The sequence below is a fragment of the Sus scrofa genome, chromosome 8 (genome assembly GCF_000003025.6).
Source record: "Sus scrofa isolate TJ Tabasco breed Duroc chromosome 8, Sscrofa11.1, whole genome shotgun sequence".
NCBI classification, from domain to species: Eukaryota; Metazoa; Chordata; class Mammalia; order Artiodactyla; family Suidae; genus Sus; species Sus scrofa.
Window position 1 is genome coordinate 132,849,753 of NC_010450.4, and position 20,921 is coordinate 132,870,673.

Consider the following 20,921-nt stretch of genomic DNA (forward strand, 5'->3'; position numbering starts at 1 on the left):
AAACCACAAATTAAAGATAACTCCAACTATGGTTTTGCATATAATGCTAAATTTAAAAAAATCAGGTAACGAATTTTGATACATTCTCTGTCCCCTGACCTCTGACCATAATTTTCGGTTTGATCCTACCATTACAGGCAATAATTAAGCATTTGTAAATTGTTTTGTTACCAGTCTATGTGTAAAGTCTTGTGATTTGAAAAGAATCACTCACCCACAAAAGGGGTTCGCTTCCAAACTGCTCTTCAGCAGATGTTTAACTATATGCTGATAAGGGCACTCTTAGCAGTTTCTCTTCACAAAAAGCCATTATTCCTTTCAAGGAATGGCCATTTAAGCCACTGAAACAAGCCTATTACATATACTTATTTATTTGCTTTCTTCCTGATTGTTTCATGCAATCGGCAAATAAATCATACAAAAATAGTGTGACTCCTTAGTATATAATTTCCAGATGTCATGTTAGGCAATAGAAATATTTCATTCCTAAGTTTAAACAAAGATATAATCATTTTCAATAGCTTTGAAAATTGTACATTCTCAAAGATGCCATAATCATATTGCATTACAAAGCAGCACTAGTGTTCCCATCATGGTGCAGTGGAAACGAATCTGATTAGAAACCATAAGGTTGTAGGTTCAATTCCTGGCCTTGCTCAGTGGGTTAAGGATCTGGCGTTGCCGAGAGCTGTGGTGTAGGTTGCAGACGCAGCTCGGATCTGATGTTGCTGTGGCTGTGGCGTAAGCCGGTGTCTACAGCTCTGATTAGACCCCTGGCCTGGGAACTTCCATATGCCTCAGGTGCGGCCCTAAAGACCAAAAAAAAAAAAAAAAAAAAAAGGCAGCACTGATGTCAATAACAATTCAGATCTTGCCAAATTTCACTTAGTAGTATGTCCAAAGATGCCTTGTGATGAAAAGTTATCCAGGATCAAATCCATCCGAGAAACCACTGAATGTACTACGTTAAACAGATGTAATTTCTGCAGGACGTCTCAGAGTCTTAATATTTTTAAATGTTCTCCAAAATTCTAAGAAAGGATAATATGCAGAGTATCCCTCACATACTTGCCTATAGAATTTTTTCTTTTCAAGTCATCTCAAGGGATTTGAGATGGGATTTTATGGAATATATCTCAGAAAACATTGGGGTTTTTTTTACATTTTATTTGTTTATTTTTTTAATTAAAACCGACTTCCCCCCCAAGTATTCTAAAAGTACATTAATTTTTATTTAAGTGTAGTTAATTTACAATATTATATTAGTTTCAGATGTACACCATATTGATTCAATATTTATATAGATTATACTACAGACTATACTCCATTTAAAGTTATCAGAAAATGGCAACATAGTAAGTCAGAAAGAGAAAGACAAATACCATATGGTATCACTTATATCTGGAATCTAATATACGGCACAAATGAACCTTTCCACAGAAAAGCAAATCATGGACTTGGAGAATAGACTTGTGGTTGCCAAGAGGGCCGGGGGGAGTGGGATGGATTGGGAGCTTGGGGTTAATAGATGCAGACTATTGCCTTTGGATGGATTAGCAATGAGATCCTGCTGTGCAGCACTGGGAACTATGTCTGGTGACTTAGGATGGAGCCTGATAATGTGAGAAAATAGGATGTGTACATGTATGTGTAACTGGGTCACCATGCTGTACAGTAGGAAAAAAAATAATGTATGGGGGAAATTAAAACAAATTAATAAAATAAAATAAATAAGCTACAACATTGTTTTTTTAGTCACCATACTAGACTGGGGTCTAGAGTACCAATAAGTCATCTGGGGAGGGTTTTAAACAACTGGGGTAACACGGTCCAAACCAGATCAAGGGAATCAGAATCTTTGAGCAGCAGCCTGAAAATCTGTGCTTTTTGAAAAGCTGCTAGGGCAATCTTGATGTTTAAAATACCCTGGGTTTTGTTTGTTTGCTTTGGTTTGGCTTGTCTTTTAAAGAATCCTTCGAAAAGCAAGCAGTTTTAAGTCCTACAGTAGCTTCACATTACCAACAGTGGAAGTTTTCAAATATATCTCTTTGTAGAGTTAACTTAGTATAATTTTCACTTATGGGAGTACACTCTGGAAAGAACACACCAAAATATTATGGCTATACCATACAAGAATCCTGAGGTGAACAAGTTATACGATTTTTAATAAGAAGAGAAATGAAACGCTCACTCTAAGTTTTAAATTCTAACAGCCTCTTTGCAGTGAAAGCAAATCTAGTGTATACCATTGCTCTTAGCATTGCCACAGGTCCAGCTTATACCAAAAGTTTTTAGATTTTAGATGCTTTTGACCAAAGATCAGAGTGTTCAGTTAGAAAAAGCCTTTGACCTTGCTCTCCCTCTCACCTGGAGTATAAATGTATACAAGTTTCTCATTTACGAAAAAGTTAAACAATGTTTTTGATCTGTTCAGTGAATCAGAAGGAGAAATACTTTCACATAAACCCTCAGTTACATCCTCAGTAGATTATTGTTAAAGCATGCATGAAAATAACCTGTTTCCTACAGGAAAAGGCAGCAGCAACAACAACAAATAGACATGAGACAGAGCAATGAAACCCTTCACCAACGCCCAGATCAATTTCAACTAGAAAGCGTTAAGTTTTCATCACCTTTCAAAACTCTGGTCACATCTGATTGACACTGTGTTCCAGACAGTACTGATCAGCTTTTCCAAGTCAATTTGTCACTCAGCCCAAGGGGAACATGTCACAAATAAGGGCGACCCGTGATTACCAGACCAGAATTCTCAGACCATTGAGGTTTTATTTTCTTCTCTCAGCCAACCTTAAAAGTGGGCAGCCAGTTAAAAGCTGGAAGGTTATTTGAGACAGGGAACCCTGGTGTTGTGTCAACTTCCACTGGAATGTTCAAGTGTAGAGGCACTAGATCCAGCCAATGGAACCACCTGGAAACAAAACTTCCTGGGAAAGAAAATACCATAATCTCTACATTAGACAGAGCAGTAGGGCTCAGATATTGACTTTGTGTGCTGTCTGAGTCGACAAAGACTTTAAATATCTCCAGGAATCTCTGCCACAATGGAAGTGTTACATATTAAATACACCCTGGAGAGTAGGACTCAGTCAGGATAACCCAAATGCCTTTGGTAAATAGATTGCCAATGGATGAACTATCTCTTCTGGTTAGTAAGTCTATATAAACATTTACGGTTTGGCAAACAAATTGCTCCCTGGCCGCAAGCTGAACTTCTGGAAGGAAGAGTATTACAGGAAAGTTGTTAAAGCAGCAGGTAAGTTTTTCGGCTTAATTTCTTTCCCATGTATGTTCTCTCGTTGCTTACTGAATAAATAAAATGAACCTCCCAAGATGGCAGCCTATCATCCAACAAATGTTATTGATCCCACTTCAGTTTTCAATATGTTACATTATTTTTAGGATCCTAAAACAATGACTAAAAATCTGCTTGCCTATCAAATTTTATGCTATGTCTAGTTTACTCTGTGATAGGCAATTGAAATGTGAGGAAAGAGATTTCTTACAGTTTCAAGGTTCTTGTCAATTATTTTTTTTGCTCCTTGGTTTCTCATAATGGATCCTGCTAAGTAACAAATCACTATTAACTTTCTTCCTACTTCTTCTCTTTCAATGTGAAGGATTAACAGCAAGTTACAATGAAGACAGGTCTCCGTGATGTGACATAAATAATTGCCTTTGATTGATGTGCAACTCAGATTGGTAAATCATTTATTTTTCTTCTTTTTTTTTTTTGGATATATTTCTAGTACTAAAAACAAATGAGAAAGTGTTACCTCCTTAGACAAAGTTAAGTAACTGGCCCCTGAAAAGATTTCTTTTACCAAAAGGAAAATAAAGTGATTGCTCTTAGCAAGTTAAAGTATATGTAAATAGTAAAAGGTTAACTTTGCCTTTAAGAATGCAGGCCATTGTTGGAGCTAAGAGGGCACATGGAGCGTGTAAACAAAAGAGAAAAGTAATAATCATTGTACACACACTTGCCTGGCAAGCACTGTGCTTGACACTGTCACACATTTTACTTTATTTAATTCTGGCAATAATTCTACAATGGAGGCTTAAGAATGTCTATTACACAGATGAGAAAACTGAGGTTTAGAAACATCAAGTACTTCATTGACATCCAAAAGTCACCTGCTACTGGGCAAAGCACTGATATTCACTGTGCTTCTTTTTCTCCACAGTTGAGACTTAGACTATTCTTCACACCTCCCTTGTTTTACATAAGTGGCGAGTTTTATGGATAGGTCCATGTAATCTTAGGTTTCTTCCTAGTAACAGCACTAATTTGTAAGAACACATTTCAAAGAAGGTAGCAACAATTTAATTTTGTTCGTAGGCAATTTTTCTCTGGTTTCTCTTTCTCAACCACTCTGAGTAACATAAATTCTTCCTTTACAACTCTTGTTTCATTCCTGACCTTTCCTTCTTCCTTCCCAACCCCCAAAAGTGGAACTTGCTACAACTAAGGTACGTCCACTCATCACGCTTGTCTCCTTAGCCAATGGCTTGGATGCTTTAATTTTTCCTTGTTTCTAAAAATGTAGTAATAATCCAGGAAAAAAAGAGTTGCAGATGAAGTACATTTGGCACATGTACACACCCTACCTGGTACGAGATGCAAGATCTACATTAAGCATATTAAAAACTCTGAAATGCAATTCATTCAAGCAGCTTGAATAACTAGGTTACATTTGGTATTTTCTAAACTTAATTGATCTGAGAATATCTGGTCGCTTTTAAACATGGACAAATGATCTGAGGAACTCCGTTTCATAAGTACTAATACTTCAGGTTACACACATATGAAGAGTTTAAATCTGCAGACACAAAATAGTCTTACCTAAGAGTAAGACCATAACATACACTTGTTTGAATGCCAACACTAACACTGCCCTTAGATGACCTGGTAGAGAGATGAGTGGTTAAGTAATTCATGCACCACAATTTTTGTATTCACATAACATGCTGCTGCACAGAAAGTTGGGAATCATGAAGAACTACCCTTGCTCGTCTTGGGAGCAAAGTTTACCATATTTTCCTGGGAGACTGGCAACATCACTGCCTTGAGCACGCCCAAGAAGATACCATTTCTAAGGCCAGAAGGCTTAATCACGAAAACTGAAAATGGAGTTATAGACAAAACTTTGCCTAATCTGGCGAGAAAAAGAGTAAAAGAGAAAGAGAAGAAACAGAAAAATAAAGAGAGATAAAAGAGATGGATGAGACCTTGAGGCTGGTTGTACATCATCTGGGAAAGGGTAATTCTGGAGTATTTACTCTGCGGTTTATGGATGAAGACAATTATATATACCTCAACAGACATACCTATAACACACCAAGTTTTCTCAGGCTTGCCGTAATAAAACCTAAAGATTGTTTCTTCACGAGCTTTTATCTCAATGCTTTTGGTAGCCCGTGGTCTCCATTTTCTTCTATAAAACAGGTTCATTGTTACTCAAAGGACCCTAAGTTTTGTGGCTAATTCCTTTCTTGTAGGTCTGCTTTCTTCTGCTCCTATCAGCTGGGTAAATTGTGTTTGTTGCCATACACATGTTATGTACGTCAGAGTTGTTGCAAATGCCGTTAAAATGTTATTCAGTCAAGAGACCTGCATAACTTGCTATACACTAGCCTTTCCTGAACCTATTTGCTCTGAAAGCATTGACTCCCCTTTATTACCTAACTGAGGAACTGAGTTCCATAAGTATTATTTTGTAGTGTATATAATATGAAGGGTTCAAGTACAGATGCAAAAAACAAAACAAGGAGAGGCACTTCCATGAAAACTAGTTTCATGATTTGCTGTATAGGATTGACATACAGTAAAATTACTATTAGTGGTGAGCAAGACAAAAGAAACTATTGGTTTTAAAAAAAAATCACACCTCAATATACCTCCCTGACTTTAAAAACAAATCATAACAATCCAGAAGGGTTCTGAGTTCACATGACTTTGCAAATGTATTTGTACAGGAAGTGAATATGAAAATGATAAGTGGTAAATTATAAACGCAACTTACACAAAAAAAGACAAGAGGAAAACCAATCATTCAACTCCTACTCAAAAAAAAGAGCTCCACCTCACATCAAAACTGGCTAATGCATATACACCGAAATGCTATAAACTGATATGCAATTTCTACACTGTGTGTCTTATTTCATAGTTCCCTACTTTAACCAAAAATTTTTTTTGATCCAGTAAAGAACTATATATTTGATCAACTGCTTCAAGTCTCCGAGTCATCATTATTTTGTTGGAGGCTCAGTTACACATTTGGTAATATAAGAAACAAGAGTCTTATAAAACAGGCTAACCAAATTTTTAAGTGGAATAATTAAACAAACTACCAGTCCAAATGTGGTGGTAAATATAATAGTAATTCTATGGCCATGATATTACAGGTACCTGCTATTCTTTAAAGGAAGTTTTCATTTCCTCTATTTCAAGAGAAAAATCAACATTGTGGCATTCAAACATGAGTGGAATTGGAAAGATTGATTTTGTTCAATACAAAGGCATCAGGTCTGGAAACCCAGGCTCAGCACTTCTGAGCCCCAGGAGAATCTGATGACCTTGTGGTGCCAGGAACACCTTCTTCTGTGTGAAGAAAATGTTAAAAATGATCTGCAGAATACAACAATTTTAAATTCTTCACATCATTTAATTTTGCATGTAAATGCATTTTAATAGTGCTTGCTGCATATTCTGCTTCTTTCCAAACTCAGTGGAGATGATCGGGCAATCCTGAAATGCCAGATCCATCCTGAATAGTTAAGAAAAGAAAATATGCTGATAGAAAGGATGGAAGTATTTGATATGAAGAATATGTAAATATATAGATTAGCAGGTGGACATTGTCAAACGGCTGTTATATATCTCTAGAATAAGTTTTCTATTCAGTAATTCCTGTTTTCTCCAAGTTCGCTTTGCACTACAGGTTGAAAGCATAAGCATTTTAATATACGCTTTCCTTTTTTGGGGGGGCGCACCTGTGGTATGTGGAAGTTCTTGGGCCAGGGATTGAACCCATGCCACAGCAGTAACCTGAGCAACTGCAATGACAATGCTGGATCCTTAACCTACTGAGCCACATGGGAACTCCATTATACACATTCTTTTTGTTCTTCTGTTTTTGTTGTTGTTACTTTAGCCATTTTAATATTACAGAACTTAGTAAATATTACTACATTAGTATCTTTATGATCTTAATTATTCTGTGAATATCTATCATACGAAATTTGTCACATTTTAAAAATATGATCTTCAGGGATATGGACTGCTTTACATAGTATCGACACTGAAGTTTGAAGTTCAAAGGCATTTTGGAATTTTGGAGGGTATTGGGAAGAATTCAGACTTTTAATTCACTGTTTAATTTAAATTTAATTTTACCTGAGAGATGACCAGATGATATCTCAAAGTATATTCTGTTTCCAGAACTTATTATTTTTTCCTTATTTAATAGGCTATAATATCAGCCTTATTTCTTTATCACTGGGTATTATCTTAATACCCTTTCACCTTCAAAAAACAACTTTTCCATCTTCTTTTTCCTTGTTGATTCTGTTTCTACATAATGGAAACTGTCATACAAGTAAAGAAAAGAAATAATGACCTCTGAAAGTGTGCAGATGAAGTACAGATAGGAAATGAAAGGTCCCACCGAACAGTGCTTGCCACGCAGCCAAAGCCGTTTACTGATTAACTGACCTTGTCCCAAATGCAAGGGAGGTAAAACTCTATTTCAGTTACCAACATAGTTTTGTTCTCCTCTTATTTGCATTCTGTAAATAAATTTCAAGCTATCTATCTAATATCGAAATTTTATTCCCTCTAGAGATTTTTTTCTTCACAAAATAGACTCCCCCAAATTAAGCAAAAAGTAGTTTTAACTTTAAACATATTTACGAATAAGCTTGTGCTTTAAACATTTCCAGAAAAGTTATCTGATTATTTTTTTAAATAATCAACACAGGAGTCAACACAGTTATACCTTAAGCCATTAAAAAGCTAATACACATATTAAATCCCTGTAAGAGTGGTTAGAATAACTATTTTATATCTTTCTGGAGGTTTGCATTTTCTTTTCTTTTTCTTTCTTTCTTTCTTTCTTTCTTTCTTTCTTTCTTTCTTTCTTTCTTTCTTTCTTTCTTTCTTTCTTTCTTTCTTTCTTCCTTCCTTCCTTCCTTCCTTCCTTCCTTCCTCCTTCCTTCTTTCCTTCCTTCTTTCCTTCCTTCCTTCCTTCTTCCCTCCTTCCTTCCTTCCTTCCTTCCTTCCTCTCCTTCCAGGGCACCTGTGGTATGCAGAAGTTCCCAGGCCAGGGATCAAACCCAAGCCACGGCAGTGAGAACGCTGGACCCTTAACTGCTAGGCTGCCAGGGAATTCCTGTTTGTATTTTCTTAAGACAAGTGGTGAAGAAACAAGATCTCAACTCTGCCAACAGTTCCACTATCCTGGTTTGATGATTTTGAAAATGTATTCATCTATATTCAAGTTCACATTCTGACATTATTTTTTAAGGATTTACCTAATGCATTTTTGATCTTACACGTATCCCAGGCTAACTCTGCTCAGAAAGGGCATCTCATCAGCTCCAGCCTGAGGCAGTCATCTTGTTCTTTAATCAGTGGAAAGAGTGTGACCCTGTGGCTGTAAACACATACCGAAGAGAGTACTTGCACCCATGTTTAGCCATGGAGCTGCTAGTGATCTGTGCAAAGGGCCTAGGAATAAAATGCTGTTGTCAATTCAAGCAAAACATGTTGAAGTTTTATCAGACAGTCCTGTGTCCCGCAGTCACGCATGACTCTGGAAGTTGCTAAAACTCCTTAGGCCTCCCTTCTTCATGTGTTAGATGGAAATGACTTTTTTCTATTGATAGTTTTTCAAACAAGAGTATGGTGATTGGCTTAATAATGACAATATTAACAACAGTTAAGAAGAAGGTATTTCGAGAGAGATAGTAGCAATTTAATATTTGGGGGCCCAATTTCATTTAGAGACATTTCCTGAAACCCAAAACAAACAAACAAACAAAAAAACCCCTCAAACCAAACCAAACCACAACCTCTTCCACCAAAAAAAAAAAAAAAAAAAAAAAAAAAAATCCCCAAAACAACACAAAAAACCTAACCAACAGTAACAACAAAAATATGAGCAGTAAACTGCTATGTGGGAATTTTTTTCTACGCCTGCCCCATCTTCAGCACCCCAGGGACAGCAGACACACACACACACACACACACACACACACACACACACAAACCTTGATCTTCCCCCCTCTGGAGCATTTCTTTCCCTCCATCCCTTGCCTTGGCTCTGCCTATCAATTCGACTCCTCTTCAAGTTGCAAAAAGCAAGGAAGAAAACTGAAGAACCATAAGAAGAAGTGATGAAACAACATCATAAATAAGGAAGGAAGAAGATAAACGAGAAAGAATAAATCTAAGAGTGGGGTGGAGAAGAAGCTAAAGGAATCAGAAAGGCAGTTAGGATGAAAGTCATGGGGAGAGCAAAGTGGAAAGCTGTTGGCTTCGGCATTGATACTGGTGATAACATTAATTTGTGTCCTGGGGCCACAGGATGGTGGCCTCCCCAGCGGCCCAGCCCAGGTCCCAATTCAAACAAAGTTAGCCTGCACGCACGGGCAATGCCTCATGGTCAAGGTCACAGAAATCTAACCAATCACAATCCTTCAACTCAGCTTCCGGACCTGCCAGTCTTATACGGAAATCCTTGACCTCCTGGCCAATCACTCCCCGTTTCAGCACTGCAGTTTCTCCAGCTCTCTGCAGCTGGAAGAGTGTTCTGCTGCTTGCGAGGCATGGTACTTCCCCAACCCATGGGTGGTTCTCCCTGGAATAAAAGACTTCAAACTTAACACCCAACTGTTTTAGTCTTGCCATTTGTCTTTGGTTGATCGCCCTTTTGATTCTCTGCGAAATCCTCATCTCTATTTCTTTAGATATTTGAATACTGGTAAATTATCTGCCTTGTATCACAAAGTCAGTTACCTCTTGGAGTTCCGGCCATGGCACAGTGGATTAAGAGTCGACTGCAGTGAATCAGATCACAACGGAGGTGAGGGTTCAATCCCTGGCCCGGTGCAGTGGGTTAAAGGATCTGGTGTTGCTGCAGCTGCAGAGTAGATCTCAACTGTGGATTGGATTCAGCCCCTGGCCTGGGACCTTGATGTGTCACGGGTGTGGCCATAAAAAGAATTTTTAAAAACTAGGAATAATTATAATAAAAGCAGTAATCTATGGTTCCTTAACATTGGGGTATAGACAGATAACTTAACCCAAAACTACCTTGGGGTCACCTTTACCACTATGATCAACGTGGGTGAAGAAAAACCAGCACATACATATCCCTCAAATAAGGCATACAAATACACACCTAAACAAGCAAAAGCAAAACCAAAACCAAAAACAATTTTCATGCATTGTATAGCATGGTTTTTCGTTACATGTGCCTTTTGAATGAATATTAACTTGAAGCGGGTGGTGGTGCTTCTGCTTCACACTAGCATTCAAACTGAGAGTACGGTGGAGTGGGGACTGACTTGGTGTGTCACCCTGGACCCTTTCAAGAACTTACTCTGTGGGAAGGAAGACTGAGACATCCACGTCTGCCCATGGGAGTAGGTAACTGCTGCAGAGAAGGAAGCATCGCGTGTGGCAGTGTCCAGGGCCTGGTCATCACACTGCCCTCAGGATGGCACGTCAGCCATGCCCAAGTCGACAGGCTTCGATAAAGACAACATGAAGCCTACAAGAGATGTTTTAACCAAACGCCATGCAGGACTTTGAGAGTTCCAAGTGGACTTGATAACACTTTTTAGAAATGCATCCAGCACTCACGGGTATAAAGTATTCACTCTTATACTGGATCATGATAGGTCATGAAAAGAATATCATTTCTTGAGCAGCAATCCAGACCATTCTATTTTGGAACAGAGAAACAAGACGGAGCACTGCAGTTCAGTGCTATTCAAGAGAGGTCCCTAGAGCAGAAGCAAACAATGACAATTGCAACATTGGGGTTTGATAGGATAATTGAGAGGGGAGGCATGAAACACCACTACGGCCTCTGAGCACCCATAGAAGGAGGTTGTAAAGGGCAAAATATATTGGGATAGAGGAACTTAAACCCTCTGACCCCAAACAAACAAATGAATGCACTGTGCTTCCAATGCAAAAGAAACTTAAGACAAATCTGGCACCCACTTGAAAACATTTTATCCATGAGCCATTTTGTTTGTGTTTGTTTTGAGGGCTGCAGGTGGGACATATGTAAGTTCCCAGGCCAGGGGTTGAATCAGAGCCAGCTACACCACAGCCACAGCAACACCAGATCTAGCCACATCTGCAACCTGCATGACAGCTCAAGCCAATGCCAAATCCTTAACCAGTCGAGCGCGGCCAGGGAACGAACCAGAATCCTCATGGATACTAGTCAGGTTCATTTCCACTGAGCCACAACGGGAACTCCTCCGTGAGCCACTTTTACAAAGAAACTCTACAACACCACTACTGAGGAGACCTGAGGCGGCTAGAATTCCCAGCATGGGATTGGGGGAGGAGCTTTCAAATAAGAGAAATATTGTTTTTTCGATAGGAGGCGGCATCAAGAGAAATAGATGGATGCTTATTTGAGATAGCGGGAGAAAGTTATTTTAAAAGGAGCAGCAATAAGAACGTAATTAACAACTGGTAGTAAATCTAAAGGAAAGTCGTCTCAACCTGACGATTGCAAAATGAGGTTGATTTTACCTAATGTCAACAAAATAAACAACAGCAAATATTCCTGTTACAGTTTTATCCCTTCATTCAAACAGAAATTTGGTTTAAATATCCCACCAAATGTTCTATTTATTTAGCTACACCTGATATCAAGAAACACGTGCTTACTTAGCAGTGGGAGCTCCTTCTGTTCTTGTGTTTTGGTTTCAATAAGGTAATTATTCTCAAACATTTAGTCACGGAAGCCATTAACTCTGCATTGAAGTGCTCTCTACTATGGAATTAAGGTAATTGATCATTATAGACGGGGAGAGCCACATCCAACCACTGGAAGTGAGAAATGACCGATAAATCTTTCAGACAGGTTTTGGGACATAGCGTTAAATTTCCATACCAGCAGGCAGGCAGCCTAGAAACAATATTAAAATACTAGGAAATAAGAGGTGAATGATCTAGCACTAAGCTTTTTAAAGCTGGTTTGTTGCTCATTAGTCGTCCATATGTCTGTTACGCACATTTCTCATATAACACTCTTTGTCCATACATTGTACCACTTGTGTTTTGAATCAACTCTGATTTCAAAAACGGCACAGAGAGAAGTCAGGCTGGATAAATATTAAGGGATTTGGAATTAGAACTATGAATTCTGCCATAAAACACTGATGCAGAACATCCCACATCCACAGTTGTGAAAAAATAAAAACTAAAAAAAAGACATCTCCCCTGCAAAGAGTTTCTCTCAGGAAAACAAACACCAAGGATGGAAAACCCAGAGGCTCACAGTGCATGGGGCCAATTCCATGGTCCACTTATATGTTTGTCTTTCATGAGTGTCCTGCTGGCTGGAGCCCAGGTGATCTTCTTCGGGATGGATGCCTTTAACACGAGAAACTGGTCAGAGCACAGACACATTTCCACAGGCTGTGCCAGTTCTGATTCTAAACTCCACAGTGTAGACTTCTTCATGGCACCTACAGATGCTGGCAGGAATAAATAACTAAACTATGTCCTTCATTTTGATGCCTTTGCCAAGTCTTTGTTTTGTCTCCTGCCTGTAAAAAATTTTAATGAGTAAAATGGGGGTTTGGTCATCCACCGTCATTAAATTCCTAAGTGGTTCGACTTGGACTAGACTTGACAAAGGAAGATGAACGAAATTTCCACCATCGATCACGCTGTCTGGTGTGGATGAGCCTGCTGTGTCTTCAAAGACCAATGAAATACTACCAGTCATACAGAAGAAGAAGAGAGGGCAGATTACAGACAACTTTCTCGGAACCTCTCCTTTCCTACTCTGGCTGTTTCTCTCCCTCTTTTCTTTTGGACCATGGTGTCTCCCCCATAAATAGCGACCTTCTGGTGTGAAGCTTTTTCTGAGGAATCTCATTGGCTTCCATAAACTTGGCTATTACCATGGTGTGAGGGTTCTCAGTTTTACATCTTCCTCTTTCATGGAAATGAGACATGTACGATACTGACTGCAAAGTACTCTACTCCACACAGAACATCCCTAAAGAAGAATCATCAATTTCATCCCCCAAATCTGCATTTTCTCTTGCCTTTCTTGTCTGGAAGTTCCTCTAGTCCCATGCACAGCTCTTTAAATCCCCCCACTGATGTCTTAGACCTTATCAGTCACTTAATGAAATCAATACTACCTCCAAAGTCCTTTCGCCTCTCCAGCGTGCCCCTCAGCAAACTGACGTTCCCTCCCCTAGCTCAGGCTGTCATTCTCTCTCACCTAGGTCACTACACTGTCCCCTCACAGTGCCCCATTTCTGATGTCTTCTATCAGTGGTTCCTCTGCCACACCGGCCCCATGCGACCTTGATGACAGACATTTGTTAAGTGTGTACTTACTGATCTAGGGATTTAGAGAGGAATGAAACAAAGTTTCTGTTCTCCTGGATTTTATGTGTTACTGTCATAGCTGGAATTTGATACTTCCTCTGATTAAAAATCTTTGCTAGCAATCCATCGTCAGAGAATAAGGTCCCCAGTTCTAGAGGCATACAGAGCCCTTAGCAATCTGGCTTCAAACACATTGCCTTTGGAATGGATAAACAATGAGGTCCTGCTGTATAGCACAGGGAAATATATACAATAATTTGTAGTAGAACATGATAGAAGATGATATGAGAAAAAGAATATACATATATATATATATATATATATATATATATATATATATATAACTGGGTCACTTTGCTGTACAGAAGAAATTGACAGCACATTGTAAATCAACTATAATTAAAAAATTTTTTTAAGTAAAAAAAAAGAAACATTTCTAGTCCTCTTTTCAATCACAAACTTCACTCTCCTCGCTCTGTTTTTGCAGGCAGACTATTCTAGCTTCCGCTGCTCGAACATGCTTTGATTTATATATTTCCCCCTGTCTCTTTTTATTTACTTGTGAAATAACTATTCAAACTTTAAGACTTAGCTAGAAATGTTCACTTTCAGTAAATTTATCCTCACTGTCCCAGCCAGATTTTAATTGATGCCTCCTTTGTGGCTATGTTTGTTCATGCCTCTTATTATCACCCATAATCACAGAATATCACGATTCTTTCTTGCATCTCTGTCTCCCCTACTAGGCTGTCAGTTCCTTAACTGCATCTTTGAATCTTGAGTCCCTAGCAAAATAAAACTTCTGCCATGATAAGAACTCAATAAGCGTTTGTTTAATGACCAAAACCACAAACAAACAAACAAACAAACCAGGAAAAAAAAAAAAAAAAAAGGAAGAAACGGAAAAGGAGGGAAAGAGTGAACAAAAAAGATCACGGGTTGGGAAGTCTTCAGGGATGAAAGTATTGGTAATAAAATAGCTAACTACCTTTATTTTACACTCAGTAAGTGCTAAGGATTAGGTGTCATTGTTAGCTGACAGCTAAGAGTAAAGACACTGATTGTCCCCAACAGACCTTTCATCAGTGTAATGATTCATTTGCTTCAGTTGGCTTTTCATAACAGGGAAGCTTTGCTTTCCCACAATCTTGACAGCATGATGGGGAAGAAACTATATATATATATATATATACCCATCACTCACAAGAAAATGAAAATTATAACCCCCCTTTCAGCTCATGGATTTAGGAAATGAAAAATGAAGAAGAAAGAAGAGGCAATAAAAGATGAATGAAACGGCAATAAAAGTCTTGGAGGGTCAGTGCGAGATTCTGCCAGGACTCCAGCGATTTATGTATGGATGAGGCATTTGGGGGGATTAAGAAATATTGTGCTGAGGCTGCTCTTGCTACTATAAGCTGTAAATGATAGAAATACCAGGAAGCCTGGCATTATTTACAGAAGAGACCATTTCAATTGCTGTGTAAACTTCAGGGGATTGACTGTGCAGTATCTTAACCCATCAGATACTTTGTGTTTTCTCTGGGCTTTCCATCCATTTTGCTCTGTAAACACCAGTAGACAAGCAGCTAAAGAGCCACCGAATAAAGATATGTGGTTATCCCAGTTCTCTGACATTTCAACTGCAGAGCCACCTTGTACCCTATTACATGCAGCCGAGCCTGGCAGACAACAGAATAAACAGTGTTTTATTTTTCACTTTAATTTCATGAGGTTTTATACTAAAAAGGAAACAGTGATCCCTGGCATTTATTGAGATGTTTCCCTAAGTATTTATTTTATCTAGAAATACTGACGTTGATTACAGTTTTGCTAAGTAGGAAGGCTGATACATTTGTAGTTTATCTGCATTCAGCACAAACAGGAGAGACACTGAATAAATAGGAGAATTCTGCCTCTATTTCCACCTGCAGGCGACTACCTGTGTAAACACTTGCTCAGCAGGAATGAGATTCCCGTTACAGTCTTACTCTACATCCACGTAGAACTGACACTTTGTTGAATTAAAACGCTGGCATTTTCTTAATGAATTGTATAGGCTATCCATCCTCTTAAACAGATACCTAACACAGTTGCGGCTCAGAGCCATTAAGGCAAGAAAAACACATATGAAGCTATAAAAATCATTCACAAATATTAAAAAATAGAACTTACTTAAACCCGGACCACTGAAACATACCAAAAATTTCAAATGAAGGTCTAAGAAGGAAAAAATATAAATCACACAAAAAGTAAGATGTGTAAGATTATACTCAGGGAGACTACTTTAAAAAAAAAAAACGCATTATACACGAATTTTTTAAAATCAAAAATGAGATACAGAGCTTTTGAAAAATATGTGAAATGATAAAATGGATGGAAATACTATAAAACTGGATTGTGATGATCATTGTACTATTATAAATGTAATACATTCATTGAGAAATAAATACAATTTAAAAAATAACAATAAAATAAAATAATACTCAAATAGCCCAAAAAAAAAAAAAAAAAAAAAGTAGACTATCTTGTGCCCAAATAAAGAAGGGGAAGGAGATGAAAGATAAAGACGGCAGAGAATAGAAAGAGAGGCAAATGGTTTACATGAAGAAAGTTTGGGGGGGTTCTTTCTCTAAGTTCCAGATAAAATTGACTACAGAAAAAGAGACAGTATCTATCATGATGCAACATGCAGGCTTGACAACATGTATTATATGATGCAAGGAAAATTATGACTCATACATGATATTTTCAAAGCTCTAGGAATACGATCAATATTGAAGTGCTCTTCAAAAAATAAACACCAAATGGCTGTTGATCATTCCCTATCTCACCCTCCGTTTTAGTAGAAGAAACTTAAGACTCGCTTTTAGCAGTGATATTAGAAGAGACACCAAGACATCATACATCTTGGTGTCTGATGACAAGGCTTAACGCTTACCTGCAAGACCATCTTCTGGGGCACTGACTGTTCCTTGCTAAAGTGCTCACCTTTGCATGTCGTAAGAATGTTAATCTGGTGTGAGGATAAAAACTAAAAATGGAAAGTATTGATCTGTGGGGGCGTCTCACTGTTGAATATGAATCGTTTTAAGCATCCCAAGCTATCATTTATATTTCACTTAGTAAACACGTTTTATGATTATTCTGTGAAGTTTAGCATATTATAGGAAGTCAATTATGTTGTCAGATAATGGGCATTGGTGATCTTCAAGCTTTTCTAAAAACATGGTTTGCTAAAGAGTATCTTAGGCCCTTAATGCATTCCTTCTGAATCCAGCCATTGCTAAATTAAAGATAAATCTGAATATAACCCTCTGAGGGTGTTCTGAAATGGCAGGATTCAAAACTCTCTACAGCACTAGAATAGTGATAATGCAACTCTGATGAATATTTATCTTTAATTTACTGAACAAGTCCAACAATGAAACTGATTATGACACTCCATTTTAAATTTCTCTAACTGAGGGATTCTCATTCTAGACAGTGCATTAATTATAAGAATTTTGCTCTCTGAGTCACAAAAGACAATTGATGACATATCAACCAATATAATTTACTCTCTCTAACTTAAGAGATACAATTAAGGAGCCTGGATGTTAAGGGAAATGACCCCTCTACTAAGCATAACAACCCACTGCTTTAGTTTTCCATATGGTTTCACACATGAGAGACAATCAAATATTTGGAAGCATATACAAGGCCCAATAAGAACTACTGTCTCTCTACTTTGCTAGAGAAAACTCAAAAAGATAAAGGTATTAAAAATTTATAGCATTGCCTATTATTTTGCAATTTAAACCATATAGTGCATGATCAAATAGTGTTTTTGTTATATTTCAGAGACACTGAATAACCTTCCAAAATCTAAAAGGGTATCATTGCCACTCTGAGGAAGTTACTACAACCCTCCAACTAGATAAGAGTTTTCAGCTGTTGCAGATTCCTATAGAAAATGTACTATGAATTAAGAATTTGTAAAAATGGTCTTTACATGCAGAGCACAATTAAAAAGCAGTATAAGTAAAAACATGCACTTAAAAATCTATACATGGACACTCAATTTCCAGAGGCAAATATAAGCCTAAATTAGGTTGTCAATGTAAATTACAAAACTAAGAGCCTAGGGAGTTATATAGCACTTAACTTAAAACATTAAACTCTGCAAGAGGAGTCATGATAATTTAATCTGTATCCAAAGACACCAAATCCTAAAATGTTTTCTTACAATGAATTGGCTAATAGTGAATAAATCTGAAGTAAGATTATTTGCCTTATGTTAAAAAAAAAATACTCTCGTCTCACGTTTTTTCTGTGTTTGTTTCTGATGACTTCAGGTTACTCTTAAAGTTTCTCTGTATTTCTTAACAGACATAAGGAACCTCCATTGCCAAACCCACTTTCACCACAGTTATTTGCACAGAAAGTAGCAAGGGAGATTATATTTAGATACGCTATTTAAATGTGAAGGCAGCAGATAGCGTATCTAACAAGACTTTAAAATAACGATTTTAGTTGATGGAATTATGTCCCTCTTCACTCAATCCTCCCACCTCCATCCTCAAGATTTCTTGATCAAAGCTTCCAAATGTAAAGAGGAAAAAAAACCCAATGATTATTACCTTCCATATTTTCTAGAAGAAAGTCAAAAATGCCACAACTTGACAGTTTCGCATTCAATCTTTCTTCATCATAGATGTGTTTGTGCGAAGTAAGTTAGTTTCTAGACTTCCAGGGGAACGCCAACCCAGTCTGCAGGGTTGCTGACTTGACTCTCATCTCCCTTTTATCAGCTAAGGGTGAGAGACCAGTGACCACACATAATACTTCTGTAACTCCCCCTTAACAAATGTTTAGAAAGCTTGTCTTGACAGAAACTGATTACCGGGATAAAAATCACACCCCCTTGTCCCCTCACAACAAAGGGCTCAACAATGAGAAGATTAAAAGACAGGCTTTGAAGTGGCTTACTGTCCCCATGCTCTTTAAAGTCAAAACAGGCAGGGCATTCTTTCCCTCATTAGCTTTCCAGCATTTCTTGTTGGAATGAACTGAAATCTCCTAAGATCAGATAGGACCTAAAAGGGATTTGCTTGAGACGTTTGAGCAAAACATCTTTGAAAACTAGGTTATAGAAAATAAATCATAATCGCCAAATCACTAAGTAATGGTTAGGTAAGCTGAGAGTGTTAATGAAATGAATACTAAGTGGTATGTTGTTATCAATTGAACTTAACCTATAGGTTCTAACTCAGGATTTAACCACTTTTTACTTTTTTTGAGGACAGATGCTACAAACAAAGCTTTCACACACTTGTCCTTAAAACCACCACAGGCGTTTTAAGTGGGCAAGGATTTTTGCTCTTGACATCTCTACTTTGTAAATAAAGAAATGGAGGCAGGTGTTTTTCACTAAACATGCATGAAAAACGATAGCTCAACATACAAAAAAAACTACAACAAGCAGTTTCAGTGGACAATCATATACCACCGAAATGCAGGAAAGAAAGATTGTATGCCTTCTCAATGTGTTACCTTTTCCTGACGTTCGCCCATTTGTGTGTGTTTGGATTTTCACTATATAGCCATATCATTTCCCCCTAAACTCTCACTATCCTTGGCTGCCAGAACTTGTATTCTCTTGGTTCCTTCATTTCTCCTTGTTTGGCTAGTTTCTCAAAGCATTTGGTCCTCTCTCTTTGCGTCATGATACATTACTTTCCTTGCCCCAGTATAACACCCCAGCTGGTTACCCCTAACACCTGCATCAGCAAAACAAGATGACTCTGGCCCCTGAATAAGCTGTGTTTTGTTTTGTTTTGTTTTTAGTCTTTGGGTCTTTACTCATGGCTTTCCCACTAGTTGGAAGAGTCTCTTTCCACAGCGTTTCTTCAACCTCAGTTGCATCTTAGAATCACTGAGAAAGGAGAGGAACCACAGCATAACATGTCTTACAAGCCAGTAATCCAGCTGATTTGAGCCAAAGTCAAAAACAGAAAAATCCATGAAAGTTCTCTCCTTCTTTTCAAACCTCGTTTATAGACATTTCAGCCATATGTGTCCCTTCCATCTTGCAGTTCCTCTTCCTGCAAATTTCCAACGATCCTTACCAAATTCTTCTGTGTATGCAGACTTCCCTCCTACTCAATGATAAGCCTAGAAAGGGGACAGGTGACAGTCCCCCTCATGGCTCCATCTTTAGACCCCTTGCTCTCTAGAACTATTCCTGCTGATTTGCTTGATCTAGATCATCCAACACAGGGGAAGGGGGTATTTAAATATTCTCCATGTCTTTTCCTCACCCATCTGTTGTCAGTTCAGCAAGGTCTTTCTCCCTCTTCCAGACGACAGCTGCAGTGCAGGGCATTCTGTGCTGTGCAGGGCATTCTGTGCTGTGCAGTCCTGAGATGCATTTTGCCCAGCACTCTGGTCTCCAGTCTGCTCTGGGCAAAACTTGCTTTGGTTCCTGTTTGACTCTCACTGGACACTCCAGTTTTATTCCAGGACCTCATTCCAATCACTGGGGTTTGGATAATTATATGCTGATCCTGGCCCTGCCTTTTGACACCCTCACTGTTCCTTTGCACGCTCTGTTGCTATATTCTAGCCATCTATTAGGAACTCCCTACATTCTCTTAGGAAATCTTTGCAGAATTCTTCCTGAATCCCTTGGCCAGACAAGTAGATGCTGCACCTTGATGCACTATGCTAGTGATCAGATGGCCTGCCATGTGTGGCTCCAATTGTAGGAATTTTGCCAGGTCCCAGATCCGTCTTCACCTACCCAATGAGTTTTGGCCTCTTAGAAACTGTCAGGCATTATACTTGAGCCCTTGTTTAGATAAAGGCTGTGTCTCACTTATCTTTGCTGTTACATTTCACAAAGTGCCTGGCATATACTAAATGTTCAAACTGTTTTGCACATTTTATTAAGGTTATAAAATTCATAAGCTTAATTGTTTAAGACCTTAAATCCCACTTATTTAAAGTGTCTGTCTTTCCATCTTGGTTCATTTCACTGAAATATTTCAATATATAGAATTAAAAAATAGACTTCAAAAGAACCATGAAGATTACTGTATTCATATTTTTTACGTTACAGATCAGAAACCAGGGAATAAAAAGGTTTAATTAACTGGGCAAAGTCATGCAATCAGTTTGTAGCAGAGTTAGAGTTAAATTTCCTAACTTCTGATGATGTCATCTTAATTACCAGGTGGATCTAAGGATGAAACAGACTCATAAAATAAAAATGGGACAGAAAGACTATTGATTAAGCACTCAATCAAAGCTCTAGAGACTG

At 38.1% G+C, this 20,921-nt stretch overlaps 1 protein-coding gene and 1 long non-coding RNA gene across 15 annotated transcripts in view; one reads left to right on the forward strand and one right to left on the reverse strand.

Annotated features, from left to right (window-relative positions):
* ARHGAP24 (Rho GTPase activating protein 24) overlaps positions 1–20,921 on the reverse strand; it is a 744,099-nt gene that overhangs the window by 87,786 nt on the left and 635,392 nt on the right. The gene's annotated exons all lie outside the window — the stretch shown is intronic.
* On the forward strand, positions 2,978–5,321 carry LOC102163744. Its single transcript, XR_298966.3, has 3 exons — positions 2,978–3,274; positions 3,639–3,720; positions 4,998–5,321. It is a non-coding gene; the product is annotated as an uncharacterized LOC102163744 (long non-coding RNA).